Source organism: Amblyomma mixtum, chromosome 3, assembly GCF_055824585.1.
Source record: "Amblyomma mixtum isolate Tamu chromosome 3, ASM5582458v1, whole genome shotgun sequence".
NCBI lineage: Eukaryota > Metazoa > Arthropoda > Arachnida > Ixodida > Ixodidae > Amblyomma > Amblyomma mixtum.
In genome coordinates this window covers 213,902,938-213,927,868 of record NC_143014.1, presented here as the reverse complement: position 1 = coordinate 213,927,868, position 24,931 = coordinate 213,902,938, and the positions used below count along the sequence as shown (strand labels likewise).

Sequence of the window (24,931 nt, the reverse complement as noted above, 5' to 3'; positions counted from 1 at the left end):
CTTTTCTTCTATTTATATTTTTTTTTCATCGTTAAAAACTGTTGAACATCGTTTTATTTGCGTTATCACATTAAGCAGTCAATTATGAGTCCTGTTTCTTTTTCATAGACGTCTTTAGCAGTTCTGCTCATCTTGTGTTGCCACTTTGTTTTTACTACGGGTGCACTTTGCTTTCCCGTAAATCGCGGCGTAGCCTAAAGTGTCACTCGAGATGTCCAAGCGCATTCCCGGTAAGTGCACTTAACTTGCATGCTTTATTCAGAGGAGGGGGCTTTGTTTAAGTGCGGTGAGGCGAAAGCCTTAAGTGCGATGTTGCTGCTTGTGTCACTGATGTGTGGCTAAGATGTTAAGCTTCGCCTCTAAGAGTGGAACGTGAGTGTCTTGCAACGCTGTCAGACCCATTGTTACCAACTGCTGTTTTTTAAGTTTATCCTGCTATAAAAGTAACTTCCTTTTTTAAACTATGGTAACTTACTAGTGCTGTAGGCTGGCAAACGGTACCTTGCTATGACAGTTTTTTTTTGTAATGTCACTGTTTGGCTCAAGTACATGCAAATTCACATAAAGTTGTTTTGCTGCTGGCTGTGAGAAGTGGTGAGCTTTTCAGACATAACTGCAATGTAATTTTTTACTTGCAAAGTAATCCAGCACTACACTTTAAGATGAGGACACAGAAAGAACTTGACAGGACGGGTGCTGTACTCCAACTACTTTGATTGAAGGATACACATGTTACATTTATAAAGAATGAAGGTGCTGAGTGCATGCGCATTCATGACTGCAGGTAAAAAAGAACACAAACACCCCAGTAGGGTAAGAAGAGCAGACTGCATATTATCGCTTGTTTAACAGTCTGGATTCACTGGCTCGCAGCGAGACTGATGTGGTGCTTACGCATGTGTACCTCTTTCCTAAATAAAAACACTTCTGACAATTCGCGAGATAATCTGTCCTTACTTTGACTTATAATTTTGGTACCATGAAGTTGTGGCCCACAGTTATGATCGTTTTCATCTTTACAAGAGCGGCGATGGGTGGGCAGATTCTGGAATGTTCTGAAAGATTATCTAGAGATCGTTCATGTTCCCTGGCACGTTCGTTGACACAGCTGCCAGTTTGTCCGACATATACTTTGCCACATGAAAGGGATATCTCTTAGACCACACCCGTGGCACACCGTTCAAACGGCATTGTGTGTTTCATTCCACAGCCAGAACTCATATAGGGCTGCCACTGCTGACCTTGGGGCACATCTTGGCCAGTTTACCTGGCGCAGAAAAAGCCATCGGCATGCTGTACTTGTTGCCAACCCTTTTCAGAGTGTGGGACACTCTGTGGATGTACGGGATTACCTCTGGTTTGGCACTGTTACATTCTCGTCTTTGTGTTTTCTTTGTTTTGCCCTTGATTTTTTCTAACAGTGCTTCGATCACGGCTGCCAATACGTGGGAACCCTGCTCTGCACAATCTGGCTGACTTGCCCAGAAAGCTCGCCTCCATCATGTGAGGGCATGACTTGAGGAGTGCAGATTCCAAAGAAAGGGTCACAATATCTCTGGGTTGAATCAAAGGGCAAAAAATGTTCTTGGCTCTAAGGCAATTTTTGGTCACATGAGAGAGTGGCACGGTACACAGATTTCGAACCGAAGCACATCTAGCCCAGCTTCCTCCTGAAGCCCTTCTGAAATGACAGGGTCAGCCTTCTTTATTTCTTAACATGCATGCACGCACATCGCGCATCGTCCATCAATCCTTGGCCATTTTTCTGCAGGGGTGCTGCAACTACTTGCTCCACTTAACCATTTCAGGCGTCATTTATCATTTCAATTCAAAACAAATATTTTTCGGCCTAATTAGCACGTGCAGGCCTCAAAAAAGTAAATTTAATAGTTTTGCAACAAAAAACATCTTTGGCTAATTTTTCTACGGAGATAAACAAAATTTCTTACGAACTGTCAAAATATTGGAAACTGTAATATTAACACACCAGGATTCATGAAACCAACACTGCAGGGATTGTGGATTCATTCTGTGTTTTGAAGATACACATGATGCAAGAAGTGCAGAAAAAAAACACAATAGTCATCATCATCATCATCAGCCTGACAACCACTGCAAGGCAAAGGCCTCTCCCATGTCTCTCCAATTAACCCTGTCCTTTAGCAGCTGAGGCCACCGTATCCCCGCAAAATTATTAATCTCATCCGCCCTACTAACTTTCTGCCTACCCCTGCTACGCTTGCCTTCTCTTGGAATCAACTCCGTTACTCTTAAAGACCAGTGGTTATCTTGCCTTCGCATTACGCGCCCTACCCAAGCCCATTTCTTCCTCTTGATTTCGACTAGAATATGTCACTAACCCGCATTTGTTCCCTCACCCACTCCGCCGATTCTGGTCTCTTAATGTTGCACCAATAATTTTTTTTCCATAGCTCGCTGCGTTGTCCTTAACTTAAGCTGAACCCTCATTGTTAGCCTTCATGTTTCTGTTAGAATCTGTCAGCAAGAAATTGGCAGGGAACGCGCTTCGAAGCGCATTGTTTTGCAAAACATTTTTTTGCTGCGTTCACAAGCTGGCATTGAAAGTTCCCTATGTGCAAGTTGAAGGGTGGTAAATTCGCATGAAATAAAGAAATTCAGCGAGAGCGCACTCTCAGAAAAAGGTGCAAATTTGCAAATGTGCATACAAAGTGCCTCAAAGGGTAGGAAGAAGGCACAGGAAGTCCAGTTCACAGAGTAGAGAATTTGTGCACAACCAATTGTTAATATTCATGATGTAACTTATGTACAGCACTATACATTGTAACATATGCATGTTTTCTTGTTTCATGTTAACACGCATGCAAATGGGCTTATATACTGCGCTTTTGAAACTATATAATGCACTGATCTCCGACATACATAGTTTTATTCGTGCTGCTGCTGACAGTGAAACTCCATATGTTTAACCTCACCAGATTTGAAGCCATTAGGACACTGCTGCATTTTACACCTGCCTGCTGCCATAGAACCGTTGTTATGACTTTCACTAATAGAACGGCACCTTCCGTGTTTACATACAAAATTAGCAATACCCCCATCCAGAGTGTGAGTCAATACAAATACCTTGGTCTTATTTTCACACCCAATATGTCATGGTCCAAACATATAGATTTAATAATCTCAAAGGCACTTAAAAAGTTAGGATACCTCAGTCGCACAATAAAAGCTGCTCCTAGAGATACGAAACTACTAAAGTATAAATCACTAATCCGTCCACTACTCGAATACGCCTCCCCTGTCTGGAACCCGCACAAACAACACGAAATTAATCAAATCGAGGCAGTGCAGAAGAAAGCCGTTCGCTTCATATGCCACAGGTTTGGTAGGTATTTTTCGCCTTCCACAACACTTTCATCACTGGGCCTACTGAGTCTTTAAAAGTTCTGGATTGCATTATTAACTCTTCCTGCCGGACCTCTGCTAATGATTACCTAATCCCTGCTATACCATCTAAAACTAGAAGTCACCACAGCCTAAACATCATGCCTTATTTTGCCCGCACGGACACTTTTAAATACAGTTTCTTTCCGCGTGTAATTGAATGTTAAATTCTCTCTATCTTTAGAGCTGTTTTTAGCGGCTATCAAGGGCGTCCGCAGAACTTTTTCCAGGGGGGTGCACCCGATGTCTGGGGATGGGGGAGGCGGTAGGTTTCTAGTTGTTTTCTACTAGGGCATAAATAATATCCATAATTCCAAGGGGGGGCAACCGCCCCCCCTTGCCCCCCCTTCCGGACGCCCATGGCGGCTATTGAATATTTTTGCCGTTTTTCTTGTATTTCATTCATATTGTTTCGGATGTTTGCCATTGTGCTCCATGTTTCTCTACATTGTGTTGTTCACACCCACCCCTGCAATAGCCCAATAGGGCTGCAGTATGTATAAATAAATATATAAAAAATTAATATATTGTTTTGCACTTCATCTTGTGTTTCGGCACTCACAAACATGTGCGCAAAATAAAAACAAAGCATAAAGTAGATACCACAAATAATTCATTAAGATATCATCTATAAACAAGTCACATTGGGATCGAAGGCTACAGAACTGAGGTTAATATGGCCACGCGCTGCCACACTGCTGCCAGCGCCACCTGGTGGCCGAACCTTGGCTCCCAGCGCGTGGCCGGCGTGGCCTAACGTTGTCTTTGTTTTGCATGAGCTCGGCGGTTCGGCGAGCCTCGTCCTAGGAAACGCTGAGCTTCCCGCTTTTCTGCTGCGTTTGTCGGTGACAATATATATATATATATATATATATATATATATATATATATATATATATATATATATATATATATATATATATATATATATATATATATATATATATGGTACAATGACTCAGCAAATTATGCGCGTTCCTCATAGTGTGGCTGTGGACACGACGCATTACGCCTTTGCATGCGAGAGGTTCGGTTGACAATGCCGTGGCCTCGTAGTACCGGCGAGATTCATTGCGCATGTACAACCTCTCGCTTGCTCGACGCACGTGGTGAAGCTGAAGTCGCCTGAATCATCCATGGACGGGATCGTTCACTCAGTTCAACGTCCCAAACGTGTGGCAGTGCGTGGCACAAAAGCTGCGCTTGAATACGGGTCCAGGATGCAGTCGCGGTCTTATCAAAAAATGTAATCCGACACATCTTATCTGTCATTCCGGGGGCCTTCAAAGTGTGCCTGTCGTCTGCACTTTCGTTTTCTATAGCTCCTCCATAATCTTGACAATGGATATTTGCCCGCGTCCATAACCGAAGTCACTAAAATTTATTTCATGCCATATTTTGCCGTGTTAACTAATTTTTTATTCATTCATCACTAGTTCTTGTTAGTTGGCCTCTTTTTCTGTACCCTTAGCTGGTGAGTTTCTTGTTTTGTTCTCTCAATTATTAAGTGCACATTTATATAAATTAAAAAAAAATTCGCATCTTCATACCGATTTCTGAAGAATAAATATTTACAAAATTGTCTCAAAGATGACTGGTGACATGCTCGCTGTATTTGAGACCACCCAGCGGTATCAGCATGTAGCGTGTTTGGCGGTGAAACGAAATTACTTAGATCGACGGCAAATAGTTTGAGGGTTACGTAGCTGGCTTGCCAGTTCAACTACGCAATGCTGCGTTTGCCAACCGTTATATCCTATCGTCGCCGCTCTGTTAAACGTACTGTCGACCGCTTACCGCATTTTGCGGCACAAACGCCTGGGTGCAGTCCCTTTCTGTTGACCGTTCGGTCGCTTGCACAGGCGAACAATGCGGAAACGCAGGGACATAATGGTGAGTTGTAACGTGACCTGTGGCAGCACGTAGGCAGCTTATATGTTGCTTCCGATTGGTGTGATTCCTAAGCAGTGCCCGCTGTAGCATTCTGTAGTGATGAATGATGTTTTCTTGCAGAGCCACTGGTTGAGCAGGGGTCCCTGTATCCCGGCCACATACCGACAACTTTCGCGCAGAAAGCTCTGATATCGGTCGGTTCTGCACTCGATGCTATAACTGACCCTTTTAGAGATGGTAATACCAACTGTTTTTAAATGCTGTGAAGGAGAACTTGTGCATCACTGAACAGATTTTGGGTTTACTCCTTGCAGATATGGTGGCTGTCTTTGGAGAAGTTACAGGGTCTTACGCTTTTCGGGATTTGCACAGGATGATGTCGAATGACGAAGAAGGCTGACAGATATTAAGGTGCGGGCATGCTGTTTTTAGAGGTTGGTAGCACTGGCCATAGCATGGCGACCGTTCTGGCGGATCTGACGCAGAGACCGGCCAAGAATCAACACTCGCTCAGTGGCCATGGACTACCTTAGCCGCCTTCCCGATTACACTTTCGGCTACACGTACTACCAGTTCCTGCATGACAACGTGGGTACCGGTGCCCTTGACTTTGATAGTTCCTCCTGAAAGTAAGAACAAGCGTGGAAACCTTTACATGTGCATTTTTGCGTGCTGTTCACATGTTGGATCGCAGTAATAAAATGTGATAGCGGCAGAAGGCGGACCAGGGGCAGCATAGCAGAAGTTGTTGCCGGGCGCTAATCAAGTGCTTATGGTGCATTTTCACGGTCAAAAGGAACGGCATAAGGTCGCCCTCCACTGGTCCAACATACGTGATACTGTACAGGACCTGAGCACATGTATAACACGTAGAACACAAATATGTACCATTAAAAAAAAAAATGTGCACCACGTTCTTATGAAAGCCAGCCAGGGACCTACTGACGGATGATCAAATATACAGCCTTGCGGACAATGAAAACCATCTTATGTTTATGTATGGACTGAACGACAAAGAATATTAAGAATTTGAGGACAAAATTCTCACTCATTTGCTTGTCAGCAGCTGAGGTCATAGACCCTCCTTTACTGGTGGTTGGTCCGAATTGCCCCGAGTTGCTCTGACTTTAAGCCCTGAGCTGAATGTGCCAGTGGTTTACTCCTACTTTTATATGGACATTTTATCAGCAAAATGGCATAGAAGGTGGAACTTATCTGCCTTGAATTTTAGTGTCTTCATGGGATTTAGTTCTAAGCAGCTATGCCAATGAAGTTTCAGCTCCTTAGTGTGCAAAGCCAGTCTTGCGGCTCACTCCATCTTTGCACTGATGTTTCTGTTTTTATTTTTGTCAATGGATCTGTTCAAGCTTAAATGTGCTTGCAAAAGAGGTATAACATTTGACATATAACTGCAGCACAAGAACAAATTCACTTTATGAAGACACACATAGACGAACCATGCATTTGTGTGTCAAGTGTCAAACCAGCTAGCCCAAAAGCTAATTTTACTGGAGCATGTAACGGTTCTATAAAACGAAATGATGGCACAGCAGAAAAAAATCAGATTCAGCTTATGCATGAAATGCTTTATACTTTTTTGGCCTAGTTAATTTTTGTCACTGATAAATATTGCAGCACAGTTGTCATCAAATTTCTTGGAGATATGTAAGTTCGGAAATGTATTGTGTATTTTAGAACATGACTACGGTGAGCGCTGTGTAAACTAAGCAGTCTGAGTGCATAACTGCTCTGTCCTTGCTGGAAGGTGTGACTCTAATACTTTCCTTTCTTCTTGTGATTTTTGCTTTGCAGAATGTGTCGCCTGACTCCAGGCTTCCAGTGCAGTTTGTTGATGACGCTGAGTTGGCTTATGTGGCTCAGAGATACCGTGAGGTGCACGACCTGATCCACACAATCCTCGAGATGCCAATCCACATGCTTGGTGAAGTGACTGTGAAGTGGGTTGAAGCCATCCACACCAAGATGCCCATGTGCTCAACTGGTGCAGTTTTTGGAGCAATGCGCCTGAAGCCCAAGTAAGGTTATGTTTGGTCCCTTCTATTTTGGTTCCAGTACTTGTCCCCCTTTTTTTTTTCTTGGCCATTTCACCAACGCAGGTCTATGACTCTTTATAAAAGCTATGCCACTTTGCTTTGCTGTAATATTACTTGCATGAAGTCAACTGGGCTGGGTTTGTTAAAAATAATAACCAAGCTTTTGCTTGAAAGACTGCTTTTACTCATTTTTCACTTTAAGCATTGCCACCAAGGCAGCTTTATTGCTGATGGCACACCACTCTAAATGTTCCTTTTAACCTTGGAATGCTTCATGGAGAGCAGCTTTTCGATGGCATAGAATGAATTGTTTGGCTGGTTTTGCTATGAAGGCAGTAAATGATCAGAAATGTACTTTTGCTCAAAATGTTTCCTTTCGGTGATCAAGACTTGCCATAATGCATTTTCAGAATGATTTTGACTAGTCTGCTGTGTGGTTTGGAAAATGTCTTTCTAGATTGGCTTTAATTAAAGGCTTGGATTGACTGAGCTGAAACAGATTCACGTCACATATTCAACAGCTCATATTATTGTTCTTCGAGCTCTCTCAAAGGCACTTTTTCAGTAACTTGATGATTGCTTCTGTTTAGAAGCAGTGCAGTGACAGCGAGTGCAACTGGCACTTGCTGTCAGAATGCTGCAAATTGCTTCAACACACTGTCTGTACATTTGGTGTATTGTTTGAAAAGTTTCTTCTGGTTTGTATCAAATGGCTGCCATGCAGCCTTGAAAGGGACCTTGACATGGTCATTCAGCAGGTTGCAGTTTTATGTTCAAGTAAATACTACTGGAGCTTGTTATTCTATCTCCAAAGTTTGCATCTCCTGGATGTGCTGTATGTTCTGAAAAAAAAAAAAAAAACAGTAAAAGAAACAATTAAATTTGAGACTGCAAAACTCCTCCCACTGACAGGGACCACCATATTAAAAAGTGTGTGATGTCAGATGTATACTGTTGGGTCATCTGCAGTGTGGGCTATGAAGTCAGTGGACATGATTTCTGTTCTTTACTCGGGGCGATTAGTGTAGCGGTGTTGCTCACATGAGTGACCAATGAACAGCAAGTTACTTTGTGAATGTGAAAACAGAGGTGTAGGGTTTCTTTAGTAGAGTGAAAATTGTGCTTGAAGTTGACAAGATGCAGCTCTGAACTGTGAAGTATGCATGGCTTGCTGCTTCGCAGTCTCACTGTCATTGTGCACCACCAAAGTGCAAACGACAGCAGAAGTGAACTTAAACGTGGAAAAAGAAATTACCAACAAATGATAACAAGTGTGTGAGAAAAATAAAGACAACAGAGCCTGTCTCACACTATTTCTTGTGCACTTCTTCCTGTCAATTGTCCTCCATCGCCCAAGTGTGTTTACATTTCTAAGGTATTTCACTGGAAGGGAATTACGTGCACCGCTGCACCGTTGGCCAGTTGTGAAGCTGCCTGGCTTGTTATGCCAGGAAGTTTTGCAGTAGAGCAGGGTGTGTAGTAAGAATTATGTGCGCTACAAAAGCAGGACCAGCAGGCAGTAAACTGTAAACACTGTAACAGTGACATTGTAAAATTATGGCATTCATAGGGGTTTGAATGATTATTACATTGCGCAGCATGATTCAAGATGGCACCCCCTGAGAGCTTGTGAGGAGCTTTTGTGCACTCGTAATGAAAAATGTTTGGCTGCCCCTGAGAAAAAAATCTGTACTTGATAGAAGGAACCTAACAGTGGAAAATTTGAGATTTGTTATGCAAAATTGAGGCAAAATTTTAACTGGTTCTGTGGTGTTTTACTTACTATGCCCCATATATACCATGTATAAGTGATGTTTGTTGCCCATATGTACTTTTCTATGTGGGGAATAAGCAGTTTATGTTCGAAAATTTGGTGTCATGACCCGTTTAAGCTTTAGCTTGGGTTATACCACAAACGGCATCTTTAAACATTTGTGTAGGAGGTTTTATTATGGTGACCAGTAGATTGAACACCAAGCTATATTTAGAAATGCATGTGTTATCATTTTTAAGTAACAAATGTATAATATCAAATGCAGCTGAATAAAAAATTTGGAAATTGTGGGGTTTCAACGTCCTTTAGTGACACATTTGAGGGCTTTTCTTGAGTGCAGTGCTGTGTGGTGTGGAGGTAAAGTTGATTAACATTGTAATGGTAGTTTTGTTTTTGTGACACTTTGGGCTCATGGTATTTATGATACTCAAAAACTTAGCTTTTAGGCTTGCCAGACATGTCTGTTTGGCTGCTTACCACTCTTTTACTCTCCTTTTTGTTTGCATGTCATGAAGGTATCGCAGTAAATTGATTACTTACAGATGTAATTCACGAGATAGGCACTGAAATGTTATTGCAGTGGAAACAAGAGGGCCTAATTAATGGCACCATGTTTGCTGCAGTGAAGAGTACTAAGTGGCAGTTTCTGGAATTTTGGTGAATACATCTCTATGTACCTGTGGCCATATTCTTCTCTACCATGCTTACTTGACATTAGTATCACTGCTATCATTACCTTATGCATTGCAGTTCAAATGATAAAGCATTCCCATATGGTTCGATTCCACTCACAAGTGTTCAGGAAAGCATTAGATCTCATAGTTGTCACATTGAACTGTTTGAATAATTACTGTTTGTTTTCATTTATTCTTGTGATTTTGCGAATGATTTGAGCAGCTGAAACTTCTTTCCGTTCTTGAACTGTGATGTCTGGGAGTCCTTATTGTTTCATAATTGCATTGCTGGTGACAGCATGCCATGCATGGGTACTGGGGTGTCATGTAAATTTAACAAAATTATTTTCTTTTTTTAGACAACGACGAGATTACGTCAACATCCACCTGCCCTGGGCCTTAAGAGTGGGATTTAACGCCAAGAATCTCATGTGTGTCTATTATGAAAAGCACTGGGAGGAGCCTCTTTCAGAGTTGCAGCAAAAATTGGGCATTGAACCCTTTCCGAGGCAGGCACCTCGTCAACCTGACAGAGGTAAGCTAGCACAGTAAATATAAGCTTGAAGAGAGCTCGCTGTCAGTGAATGTCTGCTGTTACTGTGTGACTTCATTTTTTAAGCCATGTTTATACTCCAGCTTAGTACACACACATGTGCATAAAACGTCACACTGGCTGTGAGGGACCCTATACGCTCTGATGGTGTTTGACTTTCTATATGTTTAGCCGGTTCAGGCATGCCCTGGCCACGTCAGTGTCAACACAGATCTTGTCCACACTGGGCACGCTGTTTGTGGCAGACCAGTCTGCCTAGAATGCATCGCGCACCCCCTATAATCATTGGCTTGCGGTCTCGTGAATTTCATGGCAGGTGGTGTACCACACATTCTGTGTACTATGTGCTTCTCCAGTCTTATAGTGTGGTGTATTGTCAAAGCAGTTAGGGTGTAGGAGGCAGAATTTTAGAGAGCAGCTCTTAGGCACTAGGCATCCATTCTTGGCTTGTGCGTCCTCGTTGTTGTTGGCGTAACCGGCAGAGATATAGCAAAGCGAAGAGCACTCGAGGCATGAAAGTAAGGTGTTAAGGAAGGGAGGGCAAGAATGAAAAGGCGGCAGAAGAGAGAAAGGCAGAAGCGCAAGGTGTAAAGTGGAGGAGGAGGGCTTGGCAGGGGCAGGGGAGAGGTGTCGCACTCAGTTTGCGCTGGTTGTTGCGTTGTGGAAATAGTGGGGGTCCAGTCTTTCCCACTCCGTGGATGGAGCGCTTCCGCTTGCTAACCATGGAGGGGTTCGTGCTCGAGGGAACAAAGGGAGGGACGACAAAGCGTGAACACTCATGCTATTCAGTACACTTGCAATTAATGCACAGAGCAGGTGAGCTAGGTACAGAATATTGATGAGGCATTCCTCGGAAATATAAGGCTAAGGGCTTCCAACTTACCGCCTGGGGCAGGGGCACGACTTCGGAGGTATTGGCGGCAAACGTTTGTATGTGTCGACAACGCCTGCTGGGTCTTCGCGTTCGCACCGCACTCTTGGGGCAAAGCCATCCCCGAGCATTTGCTGGGGGAGGTTACAAGAGCACGCGTTTGCTGTGCTCGCTTCGCTGCCTGAACCAGAAATCCAGTGGCAAGGCACGATGGATCCTCTATGTGCCTTCTGCGGAAGGTGACGAGAGCGTGCGGCTGCAACCGCTTGCGACATTGGCCGGATCCCGAAGAGACTCTCACCGGCGTGCGGAGTTCCGCGTAACTTTCAAGGTGCACTCCTATCGCTGCTTCCGTGTCTCATATTAGAAAGTTAGTGATAAACTGCCTTGCCCAAGTGAGGGCGATTCCTTGCGCAAATTGTAGTCCTCTTAATTGTCACATCTGATTATGTCCGATTCAGCCTAAGATCTCCAATAAAACTGCTCGTTGCAACTTGAGTCAACCATGAATCTGCAACCAGCATGTACGTGGGCATCTGTGGAGGCCGTTTGTGGATTCCATGCCCTTTACCATGGAAGCGGGCACGCTCTACTCTGAATGTGCACGCCACATGCTTTGTGGCCCACTACAAATGAAGGCGCGCCCTTTGTGAGTTCATGGACCTCTTTGAAGCAATGAGACTAGCAGGTTGCAGCTCATTATCGCAGGCAGCAGCAAACGCAGGAGAGGGCGTTGCAGCCAGGCAGGGGTTGCACCACGGTACTCTACATCACTGAGGAGCTTTCGTTCGGCATGATAGTTTAAGAGGCCTCGTGCGACAAAGCAGCAATGCTTCTCATTGTACTTTTAAGCGTAGTTTAAGCGTCATCCAAGTTTTCTGCATCAGTGTATTGCAAAATCAAGCTGTGCTCAAATTTTGCATTGGGGAGTATTGTAATCATTGGTCACTTTTTCCTGGTGCAGTATTGCTACCGGACTAGTTCACGTGCCGAGAACATTGGAGCTTAAACATGCCTTGAAATCTGCGTAGCGTTTGTTACAGGGACTTGCAGCTGACCAATCAATTTATTAGGCTACAACTGAAACGAACGATCTTGCTCTGGAGTGATATTATCAGACATGATATTACTGGTGCAAAGGGCAACTGAGGAAGCTTTAGAATTAGACGGCCTGGAAGGCGTCGATTGTTTGGAAGTTGCCGGTAAAGCGTGCAAAGTCTTTTTGGGCTAGCGTTAGAAATAGTGATGTAATCACCAATTAAAACCGCTGTGGCGTTCAGGCTTCTCCACAGCTCACAGTGCCGGATGGGGCCTCATGATGTCCTTATCTACAGTCCCGGTACGGTGGTTCAGTAGTTATGGTGCTTGGCTGCTGACTCGAAAGACGTGGGTTCAATCCTGGCTGCGGTGGTCGAATTTCGATGGAGGCGAAATTCTAGAGGCCCATGTACTCTGCGATATCAGTGCATGTTAAATAACCCCAGGTGGTTGAAATTTCCAGAGCCCTTCAATGTGGCGTACCTCATAGCCTGAGTTGCTTTGGGACGTCAAACCCTCATAAACCATAAACCAAACAACCCAGAAACACTTGCTTTGAAAGAAGAAAAGTCTGCAGAGACACTTAAGACTGCCTACTTGTGAGAAGGTGTAAGCCTGCTCACTTTGTGAACGCAGTCTTTGCACTGTGTGATGTAACCCAGTGCCACGCAGCTAATAGTTCTACCTCTGCTTGGCTCTGTGTGGCCGTCGTGACGCCGCTGCACCCCTTCTGATCTGGGCGCTGATCCGCCTTTAGAATGCGATGTGGTAGCTAATGGGTTAATGCCTGTACTATTTGCAGAATTGGTCTTTCTCTACTTAATGTTCATAGATCTCTGGGACCCCGCAGGGGCACCTTTTGAAACGAGGTGTTGGTGCTTGGCGCCACCACGGACCCTTAGCCCCCATACCGAAGCTGTCATCCGTACCGTGGCGATAGGTTGGAAGGTGGAGGGAAGAAACCATGAACGGTGGCGGTCGAGGAAGTGGTCAATCCTCGGCCGATGGGCTCCTCGTCTGTCTGCCAGGCGGGGAGTCCCGGGACCTTCCTCTGTGTATAAGGGTGAATCAGAGGCGACAGAGTATTAGGAACCCTTAGCCAGTACATGCCGTATGGAGAAATTTGCAAAAAAATTTGATTGGCCCCCAAAGAGGGGTCGCACCGATGCGAAAAAATTGATGCCACAGAAACCAGAAACGTTTCCAAAGTTTTTCATGGTTCACTCAAATACAGATGAACCTGTAGCAAACTTGTTTGCATTTGTGATCGCCAACACTCTAAAGAACTGTGTAGGCAGAAACTACAAAGCAAAAAAGCAGCGAATCGGAGATCTCCTTGTAGAAATAAACACAAAAGAACAGAGCACCAAACTGATGTCATTACAGAATCTTGGAGAAATGAGTGTACAGGTAACCCCGCACCGCACCCTCAACCACTCAAAGGGCGTCATATCCGAACATGAACTCCTGCAGAGTACCGATGCTGAAATGGAAGAAGAACTAGCTGAACAAGGAGTAATAGCAGCCCGACGAATAACCATCCGGAGAAAGAATGCTGAAATCAAGACAAAACACATTGTCCTAACTTTCAATAGCACAACTCTGCCTGATTCCATCCACGCCGCATACCTCCATTGTAAAGTCCGCCCATACATACCGAATCCAAGACGATGTTTCAAGTGCCAGCGCTTTGGACACAGCATGTTGGCTTGCCGAGGTAAACCCACTTGTGTCACATGCGCAGAAGACGCACATACAGAGGAAAGATGCGAACGTACACCAAAATGCATCAGCTGCAATGGCGCACATGGCGCATACTCCAGGTCATGCCCAGTCTGGAAAACAGAAAAACAAATCATAACTTTGAAAAGCACAGAAAACCTGTCCTACCTTGAGGCAAAAAAACGCGTCTCTTTCCAACAGAAAGGGACATACTCCGAAGTGGTGACACGGAGACCGCCGCCGCCTTCGGTTTCTGTTGGCACACAGGTCGATCCGAAGGACCTGGGGTCGACAACCAAGTCCCCACCAAAGAAGTCGGCGGTACAGTTCACAGGGCTGAAAATTTCGCGGGAAGACCATGCGATCCTCGCCGGAGGCCCTCAGGCCCCACTTTCAGCAGCGGCATCCTCGGCGACAGACACCCAGAACAGCTCTACTGAACTGGACCTGTTGCCCCACCCCTCTAAGAAGGCAACTGCTGGCCCAAGAGATTCTGCCGTTGGAACAGGGCCTGGTTCAGCGGTGCCAGCAAAAAAGACGAATGCGAAAGCCACGGGCCATGGCAACCAAGAAGCATCGTCCACGTCCACCGTGGAGGATATGGATGTCAGTGAAAGTCCGCCGACATCTAAAACACACATCCACGGTGTCTCCGCTGAAATCCGGCGCCATGAAAGTGGCGACGAATTTAACTCCTGGTTCGCCACCGCTGCAGCGGCGGCGAGACTCCCTAGAGAAAAAAGGGAAACCACGAATCACTGCTCCTGAAAATAAGTAACTTTCCCAATCCCCAGCTTATCACAATGGCATATCTAATACAATGGAAGTGTAGAGGTCTACACAGAAACTACACAGACATAACCGATATGCTCAAAACAATGGCACCTACAGCTGTGTGCCTGCAGGAAACGGAACCTTGGGCCACAGCACACAAACATCCTAAAAAGATATAATATTTTCCGGAAAGACTGAGTGCAGCTAGCCGACTCTCGGGAGGCGTCGCTATCATTACGCAAAGCGATGTCCCTGCAAGAGAGGTATCATTAAAGACAAACTTAGAAGTGGTCGCAGTAAACATCATTAGCCATAAAACAATAACAATATTCTATGTGTACATACCACCACACAACATAATTACCATGCATGACCTAGAAGAACTTCTGGGACAGTTGCCTGAGCCATATGTGATAATTATGGATTTTAACGCACACTCCTCATTCTGGGGAAGTGAGCATACTGATTCCAGGGGTCAGCTCATCGAGGATTTTATTTTTTCAAATAACATATGTTTAATGAACACAGGAAAAGCAACGTACTGCTGCCCCAGCTCTGGAAAAATGACCTGCCTCGATTTAGCATCTGCATCACCATCGGTTTTTAATGATTTTATTTGGGATGTTTTAGATGACCCTCGGGGAAGTGATCACTTACCTACGGTTTTAAAGCTAACATCAGCTACATCCATCCTCCCTACGAAGCCACAGCGATGGAAAATGCACCTCGCCGATTGGGCACTTTTCAGAACGAAGGCCACACTGGAAAAAGAATATGCCGAAGCCCTTACGATAGAAGAAATAAATGAAAAATTTTGACATGCTTTACATCTGCAGCAATAGAAGCAATCCCACAAGCATCTGAAATTGCACAAAAAACACATAAAGTTTGGTGGTCAAATGAATGCGCATTAGCTAAAAAGCAGCAAAACAAGGCTTGGGGCAACCTTCGCAGATATCCCACTGCAGGGAACTTGCTCACCTTCAAAAGGGCTAGAGCCAAAGCACGATACATTAGACGCAAGGCAGAAAGGGCATCATGGCAACAGTACATATCCTCGATAAACAGCTCAATATCATCAAAGAAAATGTGGGAGCAGGTGCGGAAATTCACAGGAAATTTTACTCCTTTTACATTTCCAACGCTAACAACACCCGGTACTCAAACAACATTAGAAGAGCAGGCCAACATATTGGGTGAGCATTTCTCTACAGTTTCTAGCTCATCCAACTACACACACACATTTCAAAAGCACAAAACAATAGTAGAAAAACAAAACTTCCCTTCGGGACATGCATACATGAAGACTACAATCAGCTTATTACAATGCAGGAACTAAACACAGCGGACCTAGGTATCCGCGGCAGGATGCTGGGCTGTTTGAGCGACTTCCTAAGCAACCGCACATTCAGAGTCCGCCTAGGCGCAACCTTCTCCAAGACTTTTATCCAAGAAACTGGTGTACCCCAAGGGTGCATCCTCAGCACCACCTTATTTGTCATCAAAATGAACTCCATAAGAAAAATAATCCCAAAATCCATAATGTGCTCAGTTTACGTAGACGACCTCCAAATAGCATGCACGTCTTCCAGCATACCTACCTGTGAGCGGCAAATACAAATAACAATAAATAAACTGGCTACCTGGGCAGATAGAAACGGATTTAGATTTTCCCCTCAGAAAACAGTAGCGGTTCTGTTCTCTTTGAGACGAGGCCTACAGGCCGACCCCACACTATATTTAAACCAAACCCCACTACCTGTCAAACAAGAGCATAAATTCCTAGGGATAACTTTCGATAAAAAGCTCACTTTCTTGCCACATATAAACAGCTTAAAGAAAAAAGCTTCCCAGGCCCTCAATGTGCTGAAAATACTATCAAGAAAACGCTGGGGGTCTGATAGGGCTTCCCTGTTACATATATATCGTTCTCTGGTTCGCTCTAAGTTAGACTATGGGTCCATAGTATATGGCTCAGCAAGACCGTCCTACATAAAACGACTGGATCCTGTCCACAATCTTGGTTTAAGGTTGTCTTCTGGTGCTTACAGAACTTCCCCAATAGCAAGTCCGTATGTGGAAACTAATGAACCTTCCTTAGAAGATGGAAGAACTGCGCTAACTTTTACATACATCCTCAAAATCCTTTCTCAGCCCAAACATCTCTGTTACCCAATTGTCACGAAATGCCCATCCCGAATACTCTTCAACAACAAGCCCCATGCGATTAAGCCGTTGCTCTTGCGCTTCGAAGAAAAATGTCAAGCTCTGAACATACTAAATGAAATCAAAAATATTGCCCCAAGACACGAAGCGCTACCACCGTGGTACACTCTCCCCACAGTGTGTGACGTCACACTAACACGCCTCAGGAAAACCTGTACACCACACGACCATATACCGTATTTACTCGCATAATAGGCGCACTTTTTTTCCAGAAAATCCAGCTCAAAGTTCGGGGTGCGCCAATTACGCGGGGTAAAATTTCCGGAAATTTTTCGACTCGCAAAATTGAACACACCGCGTAAACGCACTCGTGTACGCGCCGCACCCCGTTTTCGCGAAGAAAATGTTAAGAAAAAAAAAAGGTCCGTGTAAGGGCCGCACCGAAACTTTCAGAATGCACGCGCCGAGGCCTCCGCGATCGGCTCCGGCTGCGCGCAACGGGCGCTTCATCGCGGAGGCCACACACGCGCACAGGAGCTTCCAGACGCCGCCCAAGGCCAAGCTCATCATCATCATCATCGTTTTCCTCCGCCGCGAGCATGGCCGCGAGCTTTCGCTATCTATATCGCCATCAGCATCTCCAGCTCGTTTTTTTTTTTTTGTTGTTGTTGCTGTCAAGTGGCGGGATTTGCGGTAGCGCGATAGTTATCGTGGTTTATGGCTTTGCCGCGGAGCGTTGATGTTTTAGCTCGACGGGCAAGCACCTTAACAGCTACACGGCTGGGAGTTCGCTCTCGAACGCGGCAAGCATGCGGCAGGTCGGAAAATACGACGTGGCCGAGAAGTGCGGCAGTTGCGACTGCGGCGTCCTAAATTTTCGTACGCGACTCCAAGCGCCGAGGTTTTCGCGGGCCTAAGTCGGGAACGTTTCCGGCTGGAGATGAAGCTTTCCAAACAGACGTTTAAAGTGAGCATCCCTGAAAACTGTGTGCGACTGTTCTAAGCGATGTCGTTGTACGTGCTGTGGGTCCGCAGCAGCTGCAACGGCAGCAGCACTAGTGAGGACTAGTAGTCAGTTCAGCAAAAACTTCGTTAAAATAAAGATTGGGAAACGGGGGGTGGCGAGGCGTCGGCTTGCAATCGTGTAAATACAGTATTGATCACAGTGCCAAGTTCGGGGTGCACCTATTATGCGCAGAAATAAAAAAATCTGATTTTTCGCGCCCTAACTAGGGGTGCGCCTATTATGCGAGTGCGCCTATTACGCGAGTAAATACGGTAATACAAGATTATCTAGCATTACAACAAAAATACAGAAATTATACTGCGTTTTATACTGATGAGTTAAAAACTCATGCTCATGTAGGAAGCGCATTAATACAAGGAAAAAATAAAAATGCAGTACGACTGCCCTGATGTGCTACAGTGTTCACCGCTGAGTGTTATGCCATTTGTGTTGCGGTACAGAAAATAACAAATGAAAACATCAAAAACAGCATCATTTATACAGATTCACTGAGCGTCCTTACAGCATTAAACTCCAAAAATGCCACGGAGCCACTGATAGGGAGCATCATACACAATATAGTAAAGGTCACAGCACAAAAACATGTTATAAAATTCTGCTGGGTTCCCAGTCACGTTGGTATTAGGGACAATGAGAGAGCCGACATGTGTGCTGCACAAGCCAGAAGCATGGAAATAAAACATGTGAATTTGCCTCCTAGGGATTACATGAAGTTAGTATGTAGCAAACTAATAGCCAAATGGCAAGCTTCCTGGGAAAATGAAGGAAACAACAAGTTGCATACTGTAAAGCCCATTTTAAAAGAATGGAAATCAAGCCGCCATAAAGAGCGTTTTATCGAAGTAATTTTATGTCGTTTACGCGTAGGTCACACACACATCACACATAGCTTCTTATTAGCAAAAAAAGACCAACCTGTGTGTGAAATGTGTGGTGAGGAGCTCACGGTAAATCACATTTTAATTTCTTGTTCGCATCTCGAAGAACATAGAAAAAAATTTTTTACGGTATTTTACAATGAACACATTCCATTTCATCCCGCATTGCTTTTAGGCGAGGAAACACTTGTCGAGTTTTCACTTGTTTGTAAGTTTCTAAAGAAATCCAATGTTTTAAACGTATTATAATGTAACCTCTATACACTTAACATAACATCATCTAACCTTGTGTTTGGCACATGATAGCCATAGTTGCTTATGCGCCATAAAACCCCATATAACTAACTAACTAATAGATCTCTGGGAGTCCTCATACCATTCGTGGTGCTTTGGTGCAGTGGTTAAGCAGTGTGCCACTGCCCTGGTATGGCAGGGGCTGCCACCGGTGGGACTCGTATGAGGATGCCATCTTTTGTGGATACCATTGAGTGTTGTCACACACATACATGCACACACACACATGCACGCACAGACTGGTTTTTGCTCATTGGGGAAAGTAAGGCTTCTTAAAAAACCAATGCTATCGAAGGCAATGCCTGCGGAGCATTGTTTGGCAGCATCAGACGATGCACGCCTAGCTGTGCGTGAAGGCAGTGGAAATTTAAAATCTCTCTGTCCGTAAGGTTATCACTGAGCCTCTCTGATGCTGTGAGAACAAGGCTGAGATTTAATTGTTGATTATGTTGCCATTTTAAGTTATACTGCAAAAAAAAATAAAAAATTGGCATGCTTTACCTACAGCCTATGTAGATTTGAATCCATGAATATCGTGGAATTCTAAGTAAGTGATGGAGATGCCCTTTAATGAGGAATTGTAATCGTTATTTGGCACTGAGAATTGCATAACACTACATATAGCAACATTGTGCTATGAAACTTTGGTGCCATTCATGTGTCCCACCACTTTTATATATTGGTACACATAAACTAGCTGTTGCATCACATTTTCGCATCGCAATTTTTTCTTTCAAAAAGTGAATGAAGTTTCATTGGTGTTATGCTTTCAAAACTGCCTCTTCCAGTGCAAAGGCAGTGGATGTGTAAAAGCAATGTTGCTTTTATGTTATGAGTGGAATTTCAGAACAGTGTCAGCCTTTGTAACATGGAAGCGTGCATCAGTTTATGTGGATGAATGCATGCACAAAAGTGTGTTCAGGCATGTGTATGTATCAGTGTAGAAGTGATGCGACAGTCCTGGAGGTATGTTCAAAGGTAACAAATGCTTTGCTCCGTAAGCGGTTGTGGTGTTTGAACTGAAGCTGCATTTGTTCTCATTTTGTCACTTTTGCCAGTATGTTGCTGTCACCATGCTCACTGATCATTGTTTCCAGCATCTGGATGCGCTGATTGAAAAGTTTCTGAAATTATTTTATGGCATTTTTAATGCAGCTTTAGCAGGATCGGGCACTTTGGACAACTTGTTTTTTTGTTGTGGCGAAAAAATTGGGGTCCTTAAAAGTTATTTGTTGGTCCCTTTAACACGTGGATAGCCTTGTTGATTTTGAAAACTTTCTTTACGACATGCCCACTTTTTGGAGTTTTGTCTATTTCCATTTGGAAGCAAATGCATTTGCTGTTCAAGTTATTAGGATTGCTCATCAGTGCTTCGAAAAAGCATGGGAACCGGTTAATATTTCAAAAGGCTTTCTTTATGAACATGTCTACTTCTGTATTAGTAAGCATGTTTGCAAATAGACATGCTCAAAAGAGGCATTTCACTGACATTGATATAATTACTTGAAAATTTTGTAAAAAATCGTATGGAAGCTGTCGCAGTCAAGCTGCTGTTGCATTTCATGCGATTTTGTAAGAATTGGAACCTTGTGCCGGAATAACTGTATTGTTTATTCTGCATAGTGCTGGGGTTAATCATTTCTGTTATTGAATAACTAAAAAAGAACCTCCTTCATATATTGGCATGCTATTTGTATACGAAAAGTGAGTTGTACAAATTTCTAAACAATGCAATTGGCACTGCACAACTTAATTGCTAATAGCAAACACTGTATCATTATTTATCACAAATGGCGAAGGGTTGAAGGCAGTGATGATTCATGAAATGAAAGCATGATGGTTGTGATTTTTTATGGCTCAAGGGCATCTGCGGGCAAAGAGCGCAGTGGCACAAGGTATTTTCGTCTATTGAAGGTGGGGTCAAGGACCCATGAAATGAAATTAATGTAAAATGATTTGAAAGTGTTATGTCTGGCACATGCTGATGTAAACTGTCACAAAAATGCTGTGGGCAGTCTGAAGGCAACAAACACGAGTTAAAATCAGTTCATGAGTGTAATATTTTGGCGGAATTCACTTTTGTTCTTGCTGATATTCTCTGTGTGGTGCATGTCCTGTTAGTGCACTTCAACAAACATCGTCTGTCCTAAGCACGGCACCAGCAGGAAGGCGAACAAAGCATAGTAAAGAGCAGTGCTGTGAAAACGTAACTGGGTTGTTCCATGCCAAATGTTCCAGATGTTGCGCTGGACCATCTCCGATTTGTTAAAAAAAATTGATGGAAACTTGTCGCGACATGTGTAATCTAAGCCTAAAATATTTTTGCTGAAAAAAATTTATTCGTGAAATGAGCTCAGTTTGAACGTTTCGAAAAGACTTGAAACCTGGCACCCTTCAATAATTTATTAAAAAATCCAAATTTTTAGAGAACGCTTCCCAAATTTTTTTGAGACGTTTGCACAGATTCTGGCTTTCGATATGATTCAGGTTATTTATTTGTACTGTATAAATATTTCTTAGAATTTAAATAAAATGTAGAATTTATTCTCTTTGACAAAAAAAAACTTCTTCTCGGAAATAAGGAAATAGCCATCTTGCTTCCCTAGATGTCTGTTAGCTATAAAAAATGTTACAGCTTGTGGAACTGAATACATCGAAGTAAAATAAAATACTGAAGCTGCAGAAAAGTCGATTTTGAACCATAAACACCCATTTATTTCATTATGAGGTGGTGGAAGTAAAAACACGATGGTGACAGGCTTAGTAGAACAGATTACAGTTGAACTTCGTTATAATGAATTTGAAGCGACCCGGCGGTTACTTCGTTATAACTGTAGTTTTCTTATGGGTCGTGTTGACCAAGCTTCTTCCAAGGGGAGCCGTCATGCCATCATTATATTCATTACTTCTTTATGAGCCATTTCATTGTAACGAGGTTAAACTGTATTGCCTTTCATTTCTGATATTTTAATGGAGATGATTTTCCTTTAAAGGGAGAAAAAAATTTTTGAAGTTGAGCTCTTGCTCCACAAGTTGCATCGTCTCGTAACGCTTCTTCACCGCAGAGCACGGCACCTGGCATGACACGACATTTATGGCCAAATTACCTCTATAGTTTGCATTCACTCGCAGTCGTGTATCTTTGGGGCTGGAGCTAAAGCAGATATCTGATGACATTCAGCAGGTGGTACGTAATAAGCGAGGTCGTTTTCACTTTTGAAGTTCGAACCCCGCTTTGGCGCCAGGCAGCCAAGAGCAGAAAAATAACGATATTCAGTGTGCTGTCCCACATGGACCACAAGGAATTAACGACCAGCCAGCACAGCAACTGCAGCACCAGTTGTTTATGTCCGAGTGAGTTCGCAAAGAGTTCGTGCCTTGGAGCGCATGTGATGGAGTGAAGTCCTCACCACTTTATGGAGTAACGTGAGACACTCTGGCGGGGAGCACGGCCTGCTCGCCCAGGTATGCCTTGCTCTTGAGTGACCAAACATACTACGGCACTAGAGCACTGCTTCACTTCTTTCTCGCGCCCTCTACACGTCTGTCATGGTTCTGACAGCAATGACTGAGTGCAGCATGAACACTCTGAACAACAATCTCACTGGTGCATGAACTGCCTTGGCAGTGCTAAGAAAATCTTTTCACAAGAATATCTGTTCGACTTCACAATGTTCTGATGCCTGCCTGCAATGGAAAGCTCACTTAGGAACTAGAACTGTACATTTCGTCTGGCCACAATGTTGACGGTGCTGTGCTCTGTGATGAAGAAGCACAAAGAGACGACGCAACTTACGGTGCAAGAGCTCATTTTCAAAATTTTTTTCTCACGTCAGATAAAAATCAGCTTGCTTAAAACTTCAGATATGAAAGGCAATACTATTTTCAACTCAACCCATCATTGTTTATATCTTTACTTGGACCACCTCGTGATGAAATAAACAGGTGTTTATTATTCAAAATGCACTTTTTGTAACTTCAGTATTTTATTTTACTTCGACGTATTGAATTTCATCAGCTGCAACATTTTTTACAGGTAATAAACTTCTAGAGAAGCAAGATGGTTACTTCATAATTTCCAAGAGGAAGCTGCTATTATTTTTAAATCTCAAAATAGTATAATTGTTACATTACTTAAATTCTAGAAAATATTCATGCCATACAGAAATACAAGATCTGAGTCATATTGAAAGCGAGGATCTGTGCAAATGCAATTAAAAAATTTGGGGAGAGTTTTCTAAAATTTGTTTTTTTTTATCAATTATTGAGCAGTGCCTGGTTTCACGCCTTTTTGAAACGTTCGAACTGAGCTCGCCTCACAAATAAACTTTTTGGGAAAAAATATTTTAGGTTTAGATTACACATGCTGCAAGAAGTTTCCATGAATTTTTTTAATCAAATCTGAGATGGCAGAACGCAATATTTGGGACGTTTGGCGTGGAATGACTCAACTGCAATGCTAGGCTGGTTTATATCCTTCTTTTTCTTTTAGAATTGCATCTTATTTCATGGAATAAAACTTCCAGCTATTTGATAGAAATGACCAGTTGGTTTTTCCCAGTTCTGGACTCGTACTTAGTATTTTACAGCAGTTCTTGGGTGCTGTATTTCGAGCAGTGCTTGTACTTCTTCTCTTTTGTTTTTTCAGATGCAAGTTTTATTCAGTTTATCATTTGGTTCAACCAGGAAATGTGTATTTGGGTACATAAGTGTGCAGCATAAAAACGCCGCAATTGTCTTGAATACAACATAGCTGTAAAAATTTTTAAGTAACAGCTCAAAGGCTTGTGGGCGGAGCACTGTGGTTGTATGCCCCAGTTTTGTCTCACGTACTATTGGCGTCTTTTTTTTTTTCATATCAGCTAGCTCAACTCAGTGAGAATTTTTTTTAATGTCGTTACCGCATGTAGTGTAGGTTCTTTTAAATGTCAAATTTAGAACATCCTCAGACACTAAAATTTTACTTGATTGCATGCATTTAAACACTTTTAATCGTCTGATGATTTTTGCCATTATTTATTGAAGGTCTCTACTTTTTTTTTTCCGCAGGAAAGTAGCCTTGGAGAAGACATGCAGTTAGGGGAATGTAAGTAATAAATTGAATAGAAAGAAAAATAAATCTGAATTCATGTAGCATGAGCTACTGAATATGAATGTGTGTGTGTATTTCTTTTGTGTTTTTCTCTCTTCTGGCAGCCTCAGAGCACAGCTGCATGAGCAAATGCTAAAGTAAATGCACGGGCAACAAAGATAAATGTTATATTTTATGCATTGCTGCATTAAGAATCGCTACGCAATAGAAAATGGTGTTGCACACCATATACCGTATTTATTTGCGTGATTTTCACACTCCCCCCCCCCCCCCCCCCTAAAATTGATGCTTCAGAAAGGGCGTGCACAAATTATGTGGAGGTTTTGTGAACGTGTCTTAAAAACTATACAGTGGTCAAAATGTGCAATGTACCTGTATGGTACATTGCCACGTATAAGTCGACCCCGCAACTCGCGCCCCTGTGCACACCCCACACCGGATGCTTAACCACTATGCCACCGCTGCGGTCCACTGACAAGGGGTGGTGATAACTGAACTCACACTATCATGCAGCGGTTCGGGTGAGAGAAATTGGGGTGGGGACGACAGCTATATGTGCACTGTTCAGGATATTTTTATTACAGATGAATTTTGAACATGAGTAGCCAGAAGATGTAATATTGAAAGATTCTAGGATGGCAACCGTATCATGTCTAAAGGAAAGTGGATGGCGAAGAGCGCATTCCTGTTGCTGTGCC

The 24,931-nt window shown here is 43.4% G+C and overlaps 1 pseudogene across 1 annotated transcript; it reads left to right on the top strand.

The window, feature by feature from the left end:
- The first annotated feature begins 4,958 nt into the window (after positions 1-4,958).
- On the top strand, positions 4,959-24,224 carry LOC149353606 (ubiquinone biosynthesis protein COQ4 homolog, mitochondrial-like; annotated as a pseudogene). The gene is made up of 7 exons (XR_016291016.1): positions 4,959-5,316; positions 5,437-5,553; positions 5,631-5,727; positions 5,802-5,904; positions 7,129-7,352; positions 10,178-10,353; positions 24,191-24,224. The product of XR_016291016.1 is annotated as a ubiquinone biosynthesis protein COQ4 homolog, mitochondrial-like (transcript).
- Positions 24,225-24,931: the final 707 nt, after the last annotated feature.